The following is a 16545-nucleotide window of genomic DNA, read 5'->3' as shown; positions in this document are numbered from 1 at the left end:
GAAAATTAAAAGGGCCACAAGACGCCATATCCCCTTTAAAAAATGCCAAAAGTAAAAAATTTCACAGAATATGTTTCGAAAGTATTTAGTTCATTTGCCAGAGAAGTGTCTGTAAAACAAGACGAACTACTTCATTCTTTTCTTGACGCTCCATATCAAATGAAACTACCAATCTGCCAATTTAACAGTCAAAAAGTAAAACAGATAATAAAAAATAAGATAAATCCCAACAAGGCGCCAGGATACGATTTCATTACAGGTAAGGTCCTCTAAGAACTAATCCATGACTGCTACAAAATAATTACAATAATCTTCAATGCTATGTTAAGTCTGCACTACTTTCCTTTGCGATGGAAAGTGGCACAAATTATACTTACTTAAAAACCTGGTAAAGATCCAAAAGGTGTTAACTCATACCGATCGATTAGTTTACTTCCAGTCATTTCAAAGGTTTTTAAAAAACTTCTGTTAGGAAACATCAAACCAATATTGAACAAAAAGGGTCTTATACCTGACCAACACGCTACAATAAAACAAGTTTACAGATTATACACAACAATAAAAACTAGTCTCTAAAACAAGAAATACTGTACTGCAGCTTTTTAGATGCCTTTTAAGGTTTTGACAAGGGGTGCACATACGACTTCTGTACAAGTTAAAGAAAAACCTGCCTTACACTTTCTTTAAACTTCTTAATTCATACCTTACAGAAACAAGATCTAGTAAGGTATAATGAAGCCAACACAAAACTCTACCCCATTAAATCTGGTGTACCTCAGGGTAGTGTCCTCGGACTGATCTTGTACCCGTTATATACAGCTGACTAACTAACAAGCAATAACATTACGCTTGCAACATTTGCAGATGATACTGCTTTCCTAACATCTCATAGTAATCCAGTAATAGTATCAGAGATACTGCAACTACATCTAAACAAATCTTATGAATGGTTTAACCTCTGGAGGATTAAAGTAAATCCACACACATTACATTTACTCCAAGAAGGGGTATATGTCCACAAGTTAACCTCGATTGATATCCTTTACTCCAAAATGACGTAAAATATCTAGCCATTCATCTGGATAAAAGATTAACATGGGCCAAATATATGGATGAAAAGACTACAGCTAGAAATTTTACACAGAAAACTTTACTGGATGCTGGGAAAACACTCACATCTATCGATCGATAACAAGCAGCTGATATACAAAGTTATAATAAATCCCGTTTGATCATAATATGGTTCGCAGCTTTGGGGATCAGCTAGCAAATCTAATGTTATGAAAATACAAAGATTTCAATCTAAAACTATAAGAAAAATCGCTATTGGCCCTTGGTATATCCAGAATGATGCCTTATATAGAGATCTCCAGGTACTAACAATAAGCGAAGAGATTAAAGCGGTATGATTCCTTGGACCTACCAAACCGTCCCTGACAGTGCCTACAGTAGTGGAAGCTACACCTTCAACAGCGCCCAGCCATTGTGCTCTGTGCCGTTTTTAGTATTCGTGTTCGCGTATCTGTGTATGTGCGCATCCCACTGGTAGAAAAGCTAACATTTGTGTTATGATGCTTTGGTCACTGGACATTGCATCTCGCTGATATTGTAAAGACAAACAATTTTACTTATTTTTATTTATTTTTTTTAAAACAGATTGTAAAAAATCTTAGATGTTGATAAAAAAAAATCTTAAATTTTGTCGGCGTGGTAAAAGTTCTTCCTTAATTAAAAGCAGGACGGACTGGTTGGGGTACAATTACTTTACAGCTGTTACTGCACTCAGAGAATCGATGATAATGATTAGAGAGTACTTGTTGTCATGTGTCTTGATAAACGTTAATGACTGGAAGATAGCAGAGTTTAGCGGAGAAAATGAAGGATTGGGGAGGGAGCTGCTAGAAACTTTTATAATTATTTCTTGTGATAGTCTCTCCTACTCCCTTTGTAGATCTGGATGCGTCGGTGAAAATAAGGATGTAATCGTTAAACGTATTTATTATCCTAATACTTTCTGTATCTAAGATTTGTAACATTGCTTTTACTCGATGATAAAAAGGAACATCCAATATTTTTTCACAATTTAACATCGATGGAAATCTATCTATCAATGTTTTTATAAACAGGTACATATGCGTTAGCTGATATTCTTGAGGCATACATAAGGCTAAGGTATTGTATTCTGAATTTAAATGATGGTTTGCCTGATTCAACACACATACTGTAAACTAAGCTAATGCAGTGCTTCCCGTGCAATTCTTATTGTTGAATTATGTACTTTATCGACACTTTTAACAGTAAACCTTTGGCTGAGTTGTAGGCAACAGCAGCATACTCTAATTTGGAAGTCGGCACCCCATTATTTATGAGACATACTTTTTATCAAGTTAAGGCCGTTTTGAGCTTACAGTGGAAGTGAGTGGATGTGGTCTTGCCAAGATAGTCAAGTATCCAGTTTTACCCCCAAAAATACTTTATTAATAAATTCTTTGGGTACAATAGATAGATATCGCAACGTCAAACGTTAATACCGTATTGAGACGTAAATAACGGATAACGGTCTGTTGAAACACAGGTATCAAGAGAGTTATCGCAAATTGTTCTGGGGGGTACGATAAGACTTAACGTTATTATGACAACCGACGTTTGGCATTAACTGTAACCTAGAAATTAATGTTAGTCATAGCCATACTCGAATATAACTACTTGTACTTAACTGTTTTTTTATTGAATAATGGATTTGGAAATTGATGCAGCAATAATAGCTGGTGCTGATGATAACGAAATTGAAGACTTAATTCTTGTTAATTTGCTACAAGGAGAAGATATTGAGCAGGTAGACGTGCACTTTAATTTTAATGATTTAACCAATAGTCAATGTCAATGTATTAAACTTGTCTAAACAAAATAAGAACACACGTGTTTCTCAAAACAAACTAAACAACATAGATAAGGTTAGATAGCCAAACAAGATCATCCACTTGATCCACAGTCACAGTTTTTAGTTTCTAAATTTGTATTCTATCAAATATTTTTATGTTTTATGCGAAATGTCAAATTATCGTTTAGCGTAATTACCACCCCTTATTTCGACCCAAATAGCGGAAGCCTTTATCCGTTATTAACGTAACATTCACTATGCGCTTGCGTACATGTCAAAATAGCGTATTCCGCTATTAGCCTGCGATAAAAATGCACTTGCGATATCTCTCTAATTTTGGTAATATAATGTGGTTATATAGAGTTTTACTGAAGATGACTGTTTTTAGATTATTCCATTCCTTATATTTATTCTTTCGTTTGTAACGAAATTTATTTTGGCTACCATAGGGTAAGATTATAAGGGGTAGAAAATTGGGGACAGAAATTATGGGGGTCGAGATAGGACAAGCAAAATAAATCGAAACATATGCGAACGGCATTCAGGGTTTGTTATTAGAGCTGGGGTTGTGGATAAGTAAATGGCAAGGGGGTTTGGATTGGGGCAACTACAAAAAAATGAACCAAAAGGGTTACTTACATGAGTCTCCTGGGACAAATGAACAAATAGAACAACAAGAAAGACTTCTAGCTATTTTAGAAAAAGAGGACGCCGCTTCGAAGGATCCTAAACTTGCTGGATGAAGGAAAAAAGGCTTTTCCTTTCTAAAAATGTTAACACAAAAAAAGGTTAGGAGATTTTTCTAAAATAAAAGACAAAATGGTTAGGAGAAATGAAATAAACATTTATTTTTATCTCAAACAAATATTTGCACAAACAGATCAACAAATTACATGGATTTATACCAAAATAAAATATAAAAAAGACTTACATAATGTCCTATCTGTTTACAATTGGGAAACGCTACAAAAAACTTTCAAAACTATTATTAAGTTATTTATAACTGTGGCAGAAATAGATTATTAAAATTAAAGATCTATCTTTTAATTAAAATGAAAGTTCATAAAGTTAATCTCTTCAAGCAAAAAACAAAATAAACGCCATAGGAAACTTAAGGACATTACAAATTTGATGAAAAATTTGGACCCAAGCTAAAATCGACTACCTCTGGTAGAGATCCTAGCGAGAATGACGAAATTATCTTTAAAATTCATTCACATAATTTGGAATAACAAAACAATTGACGGGAATTAAAACGCAAAATATCCTATTTCTATGACGCACAAAAATTGTAAAGCCACTTCGAGTAAAACATTAAAAGAAAATGCCGAGAAAGTACACATCTGTAAAATAATAAACAACTCTAAAATCATCATCATCATCATTGGCTTTTACAACTCTTCGTGAGTTTTTACCGCGTTTACTATTGCCTTCCATTGATTCCGATCCTGTGCTATTATTTACCATGGCCTTCCTTCCATCTTCTCCAGGTCTTCCCTGACTGCGTCTTTCCACCTTTTTCTAGGCCTTCCTGTCGATCTTCTACCATCTGGTCTTTCCCAAAACACATTGCTAATCAGTCTGTCGTCATCACTCCGTACCACGTGGCCTGCCCATCTTAATCTATTGGCTTTTATGTATCTTACGATGTTTCCTTTCCCGAAGAGAGTCTCTATTTCATTGTTGTATCTGCTCCTCCATTCATTTGTCACGCTGTCCCTGCAAGGACCATATATAATTCGCAGGGTTTTGCGTTCCCATACTAATAGCTTATTGATTTCTTTCTTTCTCAATGTCCATGTTTCACTTCCATATGTCACTGCTGGTCGTATTATGGTTTTGTACATTTGGATTTTGGCACGCCTTGAGAGAAGCTTTGACCTCATTAGATGTTGAATGGCAAAGAATGATTTATTCCCCGCCAGTATTCGTATTTCAACCTCCCGTTCTCCTGTGTTTTCACTGGTAATTGTTGCTCCTAGGTATTTGAATTCTTTGACCACCTCAAAATTATGATCGTTTATGGTAATGTTTTGTCTTATTCGCTGTCGTTCCTTTTTTGATACGACCATGTATTTAGTTTTTTCTTTGTTTATTTTCAGGCCTACGCTTAGTGTTGCTTCTTCAAAGTTCTATACTATATCCTTAACTTCCAGTGTTGTCTGTGCTACTGCAGCTACATCATCTGCAAATGCAAGAATAATCTTTGCTCCTCTGGCAGTTATGTCTGGTTTGACTCTGGTATAGATTTTTCGCATTGCATATTCCAATGCTAGGTTAAATAGTAATGGAGACAGCGGGTCTCCCTGTCTGAGTCCGGTGCTTATGCCGAAAGCCTTTGAAGTTTTGCCTCCTATTCTAATTTATGCAAAGGAATTGTTGACACACATTCGCGCAATCATGGTCAGCTTCTTTGGTACGCCTAACTCCATCATTGCACTCCACAGTTTTAAGCGATCTATGGAATCATATGCTTGTTTGAAATCTATGAAGATCTGGTGTACTTCTTTATTATATTCCCAATACTTTTTTAGCATTTGTCTGATAGTAAATATTTGGTCGATTGTTGATCTTCCAAGCCTAAAGCCGCATTGGTAATCGCCAATAATTTTCTCTGTATATGGCAGTAATCGCTTTAGTACAACTGAAGCTAATATCTTATATGTAGTACCGATTAGTGAGATTCCCCTGTAGTTGCCACATGTATCCTTTCTGCCTTTTTTATGTATTGGCACGATAATACAACCACTCCATTCTTTTGGCATTATTTCTTGTTCTTAGGCTTCTTGCATTAATTGGTGTATTTTAGTTCTAAGTTCATGCCCTCCTTTTTTAATCAGTTCTGCATCAATATTGTCTAGTCCCGGGGATTTGTCATTTTTTAGGGTTTCTATCGCCGTGATAATTTCTTCCAGGCTTGGCGGGGGTATTTCTATCTCGGCCGTTTGGTACTCACAATTTGCTTTATTTCCATCCGCGTCTACCTGGACATTTAGAAGACTTTCAAAGTATTCAGCCCATCTTTCGATTATTTTATTTTCAGCTGTAATCATTTGCTCATTTTTATCTCTCACAAAGTTCGGTGTTCTTATATATGCACCTTTCTTATGTTGTCTTACTTCTTTGTAGAATTTTTTATTAAGCTTGCTTACTCTAAAATGGTTTATATTAACTCGAGCCGACCTAAGAAGGGATTGAAATATATTTCGGGTATTTAAACTTGTACGATAGGAACAGAGATACATGGAAAACAATCTTCGTTATTTTAATACATATATGACGGGATTTAAATTTAATACTTATACGAGGGTATTCCAATAGATATTAAGGAATTTATATACCACACAATTTGCAAATGCTACACGTTTGACTTTCTAAATTTGTTAAAATTGACACAATCTAATATGTGCCTGTCGCAAATTTTGCCACCAGTACCAAAGAGAAAAAAAGATGAAAGTTTAACAATATCTTTAATTTTCTCTATATTCATAATTAAATCTAAATGTATCTGGGTGTATAGCAACGTTTTAAACTAAAATTTACTCTCCTTAAATGCAAAAGATATTCGAGTAGTATAATACACATGTTATTTGCCGCTACAATGTGTCTTCAATAAGTCGCTGAACTTATTTTATTTCATCATAAACTCAGAATATTGTGACATATAAGCAAAGCGTAAGCAAAATAGCCTTTAGTATTAATGTATAGCTGTCAGGCACTCGCAAAATTAACATGGAATTGAAATTGAAAATATTTTGAATACACACGCTGCTGTTCATGTTGCGGTTTGTATCTAGTTGTGAACCCATTAACTTGCTCTCTCTCCAATTACCATCGTAGGTCGGCTTTCAAACAAATATTACGTTTCACTGAATCAGTAGCTATTTTCATATTTGTACACGGGCAGGCGTGGTTTTACAACTAATGCCTAACCACATTTTTAATGCCCATTGTTGATTTATTTTGTTTGTAATTAGTCTAGTCTTCCAAATTTATACTAAGGCTTATGGAAAGTTATTACTTATAAATTTATTTGTATCTTAGATATGTTTTTACAATAAAAGAGAACAAAACATAACAAGACCTCACGATCAACATTTGTTTAGCAATCAATCAAATAAAATCAGTATTTCAGCTAATCGCTTTAATAGTCAATGTATTATATATATTATACAAAATGAAAAACAAGCAACTTTTAGAGCTGCCCGATCTTGTCGTATCGGAACTAGTAACTATGTGGAATTTATATAGTTACTAGTTGTTTTCCAACATTGCACAATGTTACGCAACATTGCGCAATGTAGGGGTGAAGAAATAAAACAACAATATTTGGTAAAAAAACTCAGCCACAGAGTCTTTAGAAAATACGCAGAGCCCTTAGAGCAAAGTGCTCTAGGAGCGCCCGTAAAGGGCTAGGGAACTACTGACTCGAGATCCAAAATGTCCCATATTTAAAGGTGTTTTAACTTTTATATGAGATTTTTGGATCTCTCGTCCAATCAAATTTAATAAAAGTTCCAGAAGGAAGGGCGATGCGCATCAGGGTGCGTATATATTGCACCAGGATGACAATCTGGAATTTTAACAAAGGTATACCGGACGGATTTCGCGACGACGACTTACACAAAACGACAAAGATACAAAAAACGATTGTAACGATAGGAGCATAAACAGGAACATTATTAAAATTAGAAAATAAGAAAGAAATTGGAGAAAATATAAAAGATTATAATATGGATGTTACTGCTTTGCAAGCGATTAGATAAATGGGAAAAGGCGAAGTGAGAAAGGGCGCATACTCTTTATATTACAGAGCTTCTCAAGACAGGGAATCTATGGTTCCGTATTTAGACTAAACAGAAGGAAAACCTTAGTAGAATTTGACCCAGTGAACGAACGATTATGTAAAATATGTTTAAACGGCAAATTTAATAACATAAAATATAAATATAAATTTAATAACAAATTATAAAACAGTATGCACCCAGTGAAGAAACTGATGGGGATATTCAAGATTATTTTTATGACCTGCTTTAAAGAGAATACAATAAGACACCCGGGCATGATTCCATAATTTTACTCGGAGTTTTTAATGCAAAAATTGGATAAAATAATAGCATTATAGGAATGTTTTAGGGTAACACAGCCTACATGATGTAAAAAGTCTTATTGGTGAAAGATTATGTCAACTAGCCCAAGCTTAAATTCTAAAAATTAGCTGCCAATATTTTTCTTATAAATAGATCCATAAAAGAACTTGGAAAATCTCAGGCAGTATGGATTGAAATAAGACTAATTATGGACTATTTTCAAAGAATTGGCCCCTTTTCTATCCAAGGCGTTCAGAGAAATACACAATTCTGATCACTTTTAGTCATTGCCACTGTAAAGCAAAAAATCTCCAGAAGGCTGTGGGAGTTGCTTTCTGCACATACGATGACGTCTATGTAACATATGAGGACATCGGAAAGCAGGTATGGATATATATATATATATATATATATATATATATATATATATATATATATATATATATATATATATATATACGGTTGAAGATAACCGGGAACGACCCAATACTAAGGAAGCAATAAAAAACGGGTGCTTCTAAGTGAGTGTCTTTTATTAAGAGTCAAGCTTTCGCCACATAATTCTGGGCTTTATCAGAATTTGCTGTAATAGAAAAACATTATTTAGAATATCATAATTAGCGATGTTATTTTAATCTTACCTTAATGTCGACCCTATCTCTTAGTGTATAATAAAATTGACATGGACATACACATATTTTTAAAAACAAACCAAACGCATCTCCCCACCAGAGAAAATGTGGCAAACAAGGCCTTTATTAAATATTTAAAGTTACTTTATTATAACCATGTGGCCGGCATTTTTGACAAGAAATTGTTAAGTCATGTGTTATTTCAACTGTCACCTACCGAAACAGCACCTGTCCTAATCACTTCTTCTTTTTGTTGGCATAGAACAATAACATTATTCAGTCAGAAATATTAGACTTTTCTAATTTCATACAAAATTAAATTAAAAATTGAATAAATATAGGTCACTCCTCTATATAAACATATTATGTTTAATAAATCTTTGGTTTGTAATTAGTCTGGGTATAGTAGTCAACATGACGGTGAGATGTATGTATTATATACCTTTTGTCGAAGAAATAAGTGTATGAATGATGATAATAGATATAAAATAAATTAAAAGTTCATCTTGTTCTCACAAAAGGGGAATAACACATCCGTGTAGTTGTTAGTATATCACAATTGTATCATTGTTGTCTTTTTAAATTATTGATGTTAGTGGTATAAACATAATATGTTCAAGAAGGCTTAGACATTAAATGTCTATTTGTGTAAATTTTACACTTTTTCTTTCTCAAAATTCAAATTTTCACAAATAGTCTGACTGAAAAATATAGAATTATAAAAGCTATAATATAATGAAAAACATGTACATGAAGTTAAGTTTTAAAATGTTTTAATTAAAATTATTAACAATTGTTTTGTGGGTTACATTGAATTTAATACAGATGAGTTGCAGGCAATAAACTGAGTCACAACAGACAGCAAATAAAAACAGTACGTTAGTTGAAAGTGTGGAGGGAAAGTATTATGAAAATATAATATAAGAAGGTGGTACTTTTTTATTTTTAGTGAATTTTTGTTGTAAAATATAAATATAGATGAAACTTAAGTTATCAACATCTTTTTTGTGGTTAAGTAAATTAGAATATCCGTAAAATAGTTTCGAAACACAATTCCGATAACTGCCTTAATCTGAACCTTCTATAAATGCAAGGTATAACAGACGCTGATAAAGATGTTAATAGAGACATGGGGAATCTAAAATTTGCATTCCACGACATGTCTCCTCAGCTAAGCAGAAATCGTTAGCGAATTGGTTTCTTGTACTCATACAGAGTAGATCCGAATAAAAATAAAATTAAAGACAGTCAAGATTTCCTTTCACGCAAAAATAGTCTATGTATCTGTTGATACGTATTTCGCTTTAATAAAGCTCATCAGAACAGTTATTCATAGGCTTTCTCAACGTGAAAAATAAATCTTTTCCTGTCTTTGTGAAGCAACGATAAAATGGCTTCGAAACGGACGCAATAGCGACATCTAATATTAAATCCGTAAAATAGTTTCGAAACACAATTCCGATAACTGCCTTAATCTGAACCTTCTATAAATGCAAGGTATAACAGACGCTGATAAAGATGTTAATAGAGACATGGGGAATCTAAAATTTGCATTCCACGACATGTCTCCTCAGCTAAGCAGAAATCGTTAGCGAATTGGTTTCTTGTACTCATACAGAGTAGATCCGAATAAAAATAAAATTAAAGACAGTCAAGATTTCCTTTCACGCAAAAATAGTCTATGTATCTGTTGATACGTATTTCGCTTTAATAAAGCTCATCAGAACAGTTATTCATAGGCTTTCTCAACGTGAAAAATAAATCTTTTCCTGTCTTTGTGAAGCAACGATAAAATGGCTTCGAAACGGACGCAATAGCGACATCTAATATTAAATCCGTAAAATAGTTTCGAAACACAATTCCGATAACTGCCTTAATCTGAACCTTCTATAAATGCAAGGTATAACAGACGCTGATAAAGATGTTAATAGAGACATGGGGAATCTAAAATTTGCATTCCACGACATGTCTCCTCAGCTAAGCAGAAATCGTTAGCGAATTGGTTTCTTGTACTCATACAGAGTAGATCCGAATAAAAATAAAATTAAAGACAGTCAAGATTTCCTTTCACGCAAAAATAGTCTATGTATCTGTTGATACGTATTTCGCTTTAATAAAGCTCATCAGAACAGTTATTCATAGGCTTTCTCAACGTGAAAAATAAATCTTTTCCTGTCTTTGTGAAGCAACGATAAAATGGCTTCGAAACGGACGCAATAGCGACATCTAATATTAAATCCGTAAAATAGTTTCGAAACACAATTCCGATAACTGCCTTAATCTGAACCTTCTATAAATGCAAGGTATAACAGACGCTGATAAAGATGTTAATAGAGAATGCATCCTTGCATTTATAGAAGGTTCAGATTAAGGCAGTTATCGGAATTGTGTTTCGAAACTATTTTACGGATTTAATATTAGATGTCGCTATTGCGTCCGTTTCGAAGCCATTTTATCGTTGCTTCACAAAGACAGGAAAAGATTTATTTTTCACGTTGAGAAAGCCTATGAATAACTGTTCTGATGAGCTTTATTAAAGCGAAATACGTATCAACAGATACATAGACTATTTTTGCGTGAAAGGAAATCTTGACTGTCTTTAATTTTATTTTTATTCGGATCTACTCTGTATGAGTACAAGAAACCAATTCGCTAACGATTTCTGCTTAGCTGAGGAGACATGTCGTGGAATGCAAATTTTAGATTCCCCATGTCTCTATTAACATCTTTATCAGCGTCTGTTATACCTTGCATTTATAGAAGGTTCAGATTAAGGCAGTTATCGGAATTGTGTTTCGAAACTATTTTACGGATTTAATATTAGATGTCGCTATTGCGTCCGTTTCGAAGCCATTTTATCGTTGCTTCACAAAGACAGGAAAAGATTTATTTTTCACGTTGAGAAAGCCTATGAATAACTGTTCTGATGAGCTTTATTAAAGCGAAATACGTATCAACAGATACATAGACTATTTTTGCGTGAAAGGAAATCTTGACTGTCTTTAATTTTATTTTTAAATTAGAATAATTATTAATATAACACATCTCTAAGATTTTACGATGAGCTTCTTTTTCAGCTCTATCTAGAATTATAGCCTCATCATATAGAACACGATGGTCATTCTCATTGACATGAATGCTCAAACTGGTTGCTAGTGGTTTATGTTTACAGTCACTTTTGTGAAGAGCTAGGCGCTTACTAAGTCGTTGACTTGTATGTCCTATGTATATTTTGCCACATTCACAAGGTATACCATAGATTACGTTGCAGTTCTTCTCTAGTGGAACTGGATCTTTTAGTATAAAATAGAACAAATTGAGTTTTTTGTTGTTATAATTGGCTATTTTTATATTAAATTGACTAAATAGTCTAGTGAGAGATTGTGTTAAACCTTCTATATACGGAAATGATCCATACTTCAACTGCACGGTGCTGTCAGATGCTGACCGATCATGACCAGATATATTGTCGCTTGTAATATGTTCTGTGTGTAAATACAAAAGTTTATTAAGCAAATTTTTAGGGTAATAATTGCATTGTAATGTATCAAATAACAGTTTTAGATTCTTTTCAGTAAAAGTGGGATGTGAGATTTTTAATATTCTATTTTTCATAAAACATCAAAAAATCTCTAATTCCTCGTGAAAAGTCTTCAAGAACACCTCGAATATATGGCCTTTCCAAAATTCACAAACCCGATATTCCTCTACGTCCCATTGCCAGTGCATACAACTGCCCTACACAACCATTGGCCAAGTATTTAGCCAAAACTCTACAACCTTTCGCCGAAAATGCTTCATTCTTCGTCAAAAACTCTTTTCATTTTATCGAACTTCTTTAACAATACCCTATATCACCGTCAGACATTCTAGTAAGTTTCGATATTGTCTCACTTTTTACAAACATTTCTATAGATAAAACTCTAATCATTCTGAAAAATAAATACAGTATCCAACAAGACCACTTATCTCTCATTAAACATTGTATGTCCAACACCTATTTCATCTTCCAAAATCAATTCTACAGACAAATAAATGGTGCCCCAATGGGCTCCCCTCTATCTCCAGTGATTGCCAATATCTTTATGGAAGACTTCGAGACCCGAGCACTATCCACATCAATGCTCAAGCCCACATGTTGGCTACGATATGTTGACGATACATTCGTCATTTGGCCCCATGGAAGGGATGCTTTGGTGTCTTTTCAAACCCATCTGAATGGTATACATCCTAGTATCCAGTTCACGATGGAGATGGAAACTGATTCATCCCTAACGTTTCTCGATGTTTTCATAAAGAAAAACCAATCCCAAGGTTTTCATTACTCTGTCTATCGAAAACCCACACATACCAATCGTTACTTGCATGCCATCTCTCACCACCCACCTTCACAAATTAATTCAGTCATTAATACCCTTGTCTCCAGATCAATACGCCTTTCCGATGATGCAAGTAGATCCGCTGAGCTATCTTGTTTAAAACAAGCCCTCATCCAAAACGGTTACCGCGAAAATCACATCAATAGGAGCATCCACAGACATCAATCTCCCACTCAATCTCAATCCAAAGACTCAGAAACTTATCATACGAAAGCTTTTCTTCCTTACATCAAAGGTGTCACTGACAAAATCGACGAAATTCTTAAACCAAGAGGAATAAAAACAATATTTACCCCCCAACAAAAACTTTCATCTCTTGTCCGATCAATCAAGGACAATATTCCAAATGAACAGCACGGAGTTTATGAAATTCCTTGTGCAGACTGTCCCCGATCCTATATAGGCCAAACAAATCGTAGAATTCAAAATAGGATTTATGAACATTCTATTTCTGTTCGCAATTCCGATTCAATTTCAGCTCTCGGTCAACACCATCTTTATAAAGGTCACAAAATTGATTTTGAAAACTCCAGAACCATAGCCTCCATCCGCTTTTATAAACCAAGAAGTATCCGAGAAGCCATAGAAATAGAAAAAAGACCAAATTGCCTTAACAAAAGAGATGACGCCATACGGTTACCTTCTACATGGATATATATATATATATATATATATATATATATATATATATATATATATATATATATATATATATATATATATATATATATATATATATATATATATATATATATATATATATATCTATATATATAGATATATATATATATATATATATATATATATATATATATATATATATATATATATATCTATATATATAGATATATATATATATATATATATATATATATATATATATATATATATATATATATATATATATATATATATATATATATATATATATATATCCTCTTTCTAGTGTAAAACGTTGTAGCATTTGTATTTTCTTTCGTATGTATTTAAATCATCTTGAATGTATTAAAACACCAAAGAATATTTTCAATGTATTTCTATTTCCTATCGTCTATGTTAAAACACTGAAACAGTATTTTCAATCCTTTTGCATTGCTGGAGTTAATAATAAACACATTTTAAAGTATGTTGATATAATACACACGATAAACAGAAATATTTCCGTTTATATGCTTTGTTTATACCGTTGGTTTAATGATTTTTAAAGATTATCACTCTGCAATAGATCACTGAAGTGATCGCTTCATTGTTTCGAGTCCAGATTTTTAAAAAATTCGTAATGGCTTTTGGTTTTTGTTTTTGTCATGGAAATAGTGTATCGTAGCAGTTAAATGTGGAGTTCAAGTTAAGGTTGGGAGAAGTTTTTGAAGCAATACGACGCGGCGTGGGTGGCCTGAAAAAATTCGGAAAGCCGGCAAATTTGTTTGTAAAAAAGTGAATTATACTCGAATGTAATGTGTCAATTTTTGTCAGAGCAATCACTGTTTTGTTTCATGCTGTGTCTCATTTGAGGAATTTGTAAGACGGCGTTCCGAACAACTTACTTTATAGATGTCTACATAGTTCCAAGCTAAGGCTTGAGTTTTCTAAAAGCCAAGTTTTGAAGATTGCGTCAGGATAATCTAGTTCCAGCCCAGCTTCCATCCTCATTTTGTTGTTCCCAGTCATTCCAGACTATTTTTACAGCTTGAGAGATGGATTTGTGTTGTTCTGTAGTGAGTTTTGCGTCCAGTTCCAACCCCAGTACTTTTAAAGGAGATATAACATTTAGTGAAAATCAGGTTTTTTTGTTAAATTTTTTAAAGTAAAAATAGACATTTTCCATCAATAATTGCTTTCATGACAAGTTAAAAAATTGTAATAAGTAAAATTGTAAATATTAGGTAGTATGTAGCTAACTTTCATATTAATTAATCTTTTCAGAATGCAGAATACTGACTTTTTGGACTTTGCACCGTTACTGAAAGGTTCTTTAATATTAAGAAATAAAGATGTAGATAGAAAGCAGTTTAAATGGCTGGACAAAAACGTGGCTCCGCTATGACACGGACTTTGGAATGGTTTCCTACAAAGACACCTTGCAGATGGAATCAGAATTTCCAAAGATAAATTTGAGACGAAGGGCATCCTTTATACCTAATAACATACCAGTTATATGACTATTGCCTTTACCTATATCAAAAGAAAAAAAAGATGACTTAATTTCTCTACTAACATTCATACTAAATGTTTTTCATAAACTTTATATAGATTTGCCTACTAAGGAAAATGTAGCTAATATAAATCCAGATATATAAGATGATGAGGATGAATAATATTAAGAAAGTATTGTGATTTACCAAACTAAAATGCATTTTATAGATGATTAGTGCGACTTTCGTATGCAATTTTTGTATTTTTAATTTGTAAATAAATAAATATTATGCGATTTTAGCCATCTTCTTCAAGATTCTTATGTTAATGATTCTTAAGTTTTGGCAACAAATATGAGGCATATGAAATATGCTTAAAAATGCTGAATTAAAACATACACATTACAGACAATTGCTGCAAGTAGACTCTTTATTAAAATACTGAATAATATAATTATACCTAATGATTAGTTCGGTTTTCGCCAAAATAACTAAACAAATGTATAGGGTGGTAAAGCAGATACAGTCAGCCTTCCAGGAAAAGAGATTTTGTAATGCCATTTTCCTTTATATTAGTCAAGCATTTGATAAGGTGTGGTATTCATAATTACTATTTAAACTAAACAAAGCAATATTTTAATCTCTATACACCATACTAAAATCATAACTCGAAGAAAGACTATTTTCTGCAAGATACGAAGAAAGTATGTCTAGCATCCACAACATAAATTAAAGGGCTTGGTGCAAAAACCGGCTAGAGGCCATTTTTTCCAAAAATGAGATTTTCGCTGATTTTGACTCAAAAAAATTTTCCCCATTGTTTGCTACGTGCATGTGCCGTCCACGTATAATGTATAGTTGGTTGCCTATCCTTACGTGGCCCATTCTTGCGCCAAGCGGTTTGTAATTTTATTGAGAAAATTGATCCTATTGATCGCAAAAAGCGGCTAGGTGCTGCATATGATCGGTTTTTGCCCCCAACAGGCAGTGAGAGCGAACCCTCCTTTTTGTGTGGTATTGATACGAATATTAAACTTGTTAAAGATGACTAGTTTTGAGAATGTTTCTGGCAGCGGAAGTGATCCTTTTGGTGATAATAGTAATGATGATCCTGATTATGTATTGGAAAGTAATACTGGCCAGAAAAATAGAGAGAGTAAGTACATGCTCTTTTGAATTTAGTTATTTATCTAATGTTCTTTAATGATTTTTAGAGGAGTAGAACCAGATACTCCTAGTTGTTCTTGAATCACAAGCAACACATGTGAGTTCGAAAACAAGCATATTATTGCAGAAAGCGTTTTCACCAGGGACTCCTCTAGCAGCGAAAATAATAAAGGGTTTTTTTAACCGTTCATAACTTCTAAACGGCTTAACCGAATCTCTTGAAGTAGGACTAACGATAGGTAGATATTTTAGACTTTCGACTAA

Source organism: Diabrotica undecimpunctata, chromosome 5 (assembly GCF_040954645.1).
Source record: "Diabrotica undecimpunctata isolate CICGRU chromosome 5, icDiaUnde3, whole genome shotgun sequence".
NCBI lineage: Eukaryota > Metazoa > Arthropoda > Insecta > Coleoptera > Chrysomelidae > Diabrotica > Diabrotica undecimpunctata.
Note: the sequence above shows the minus strand (reverse complement) of the source record.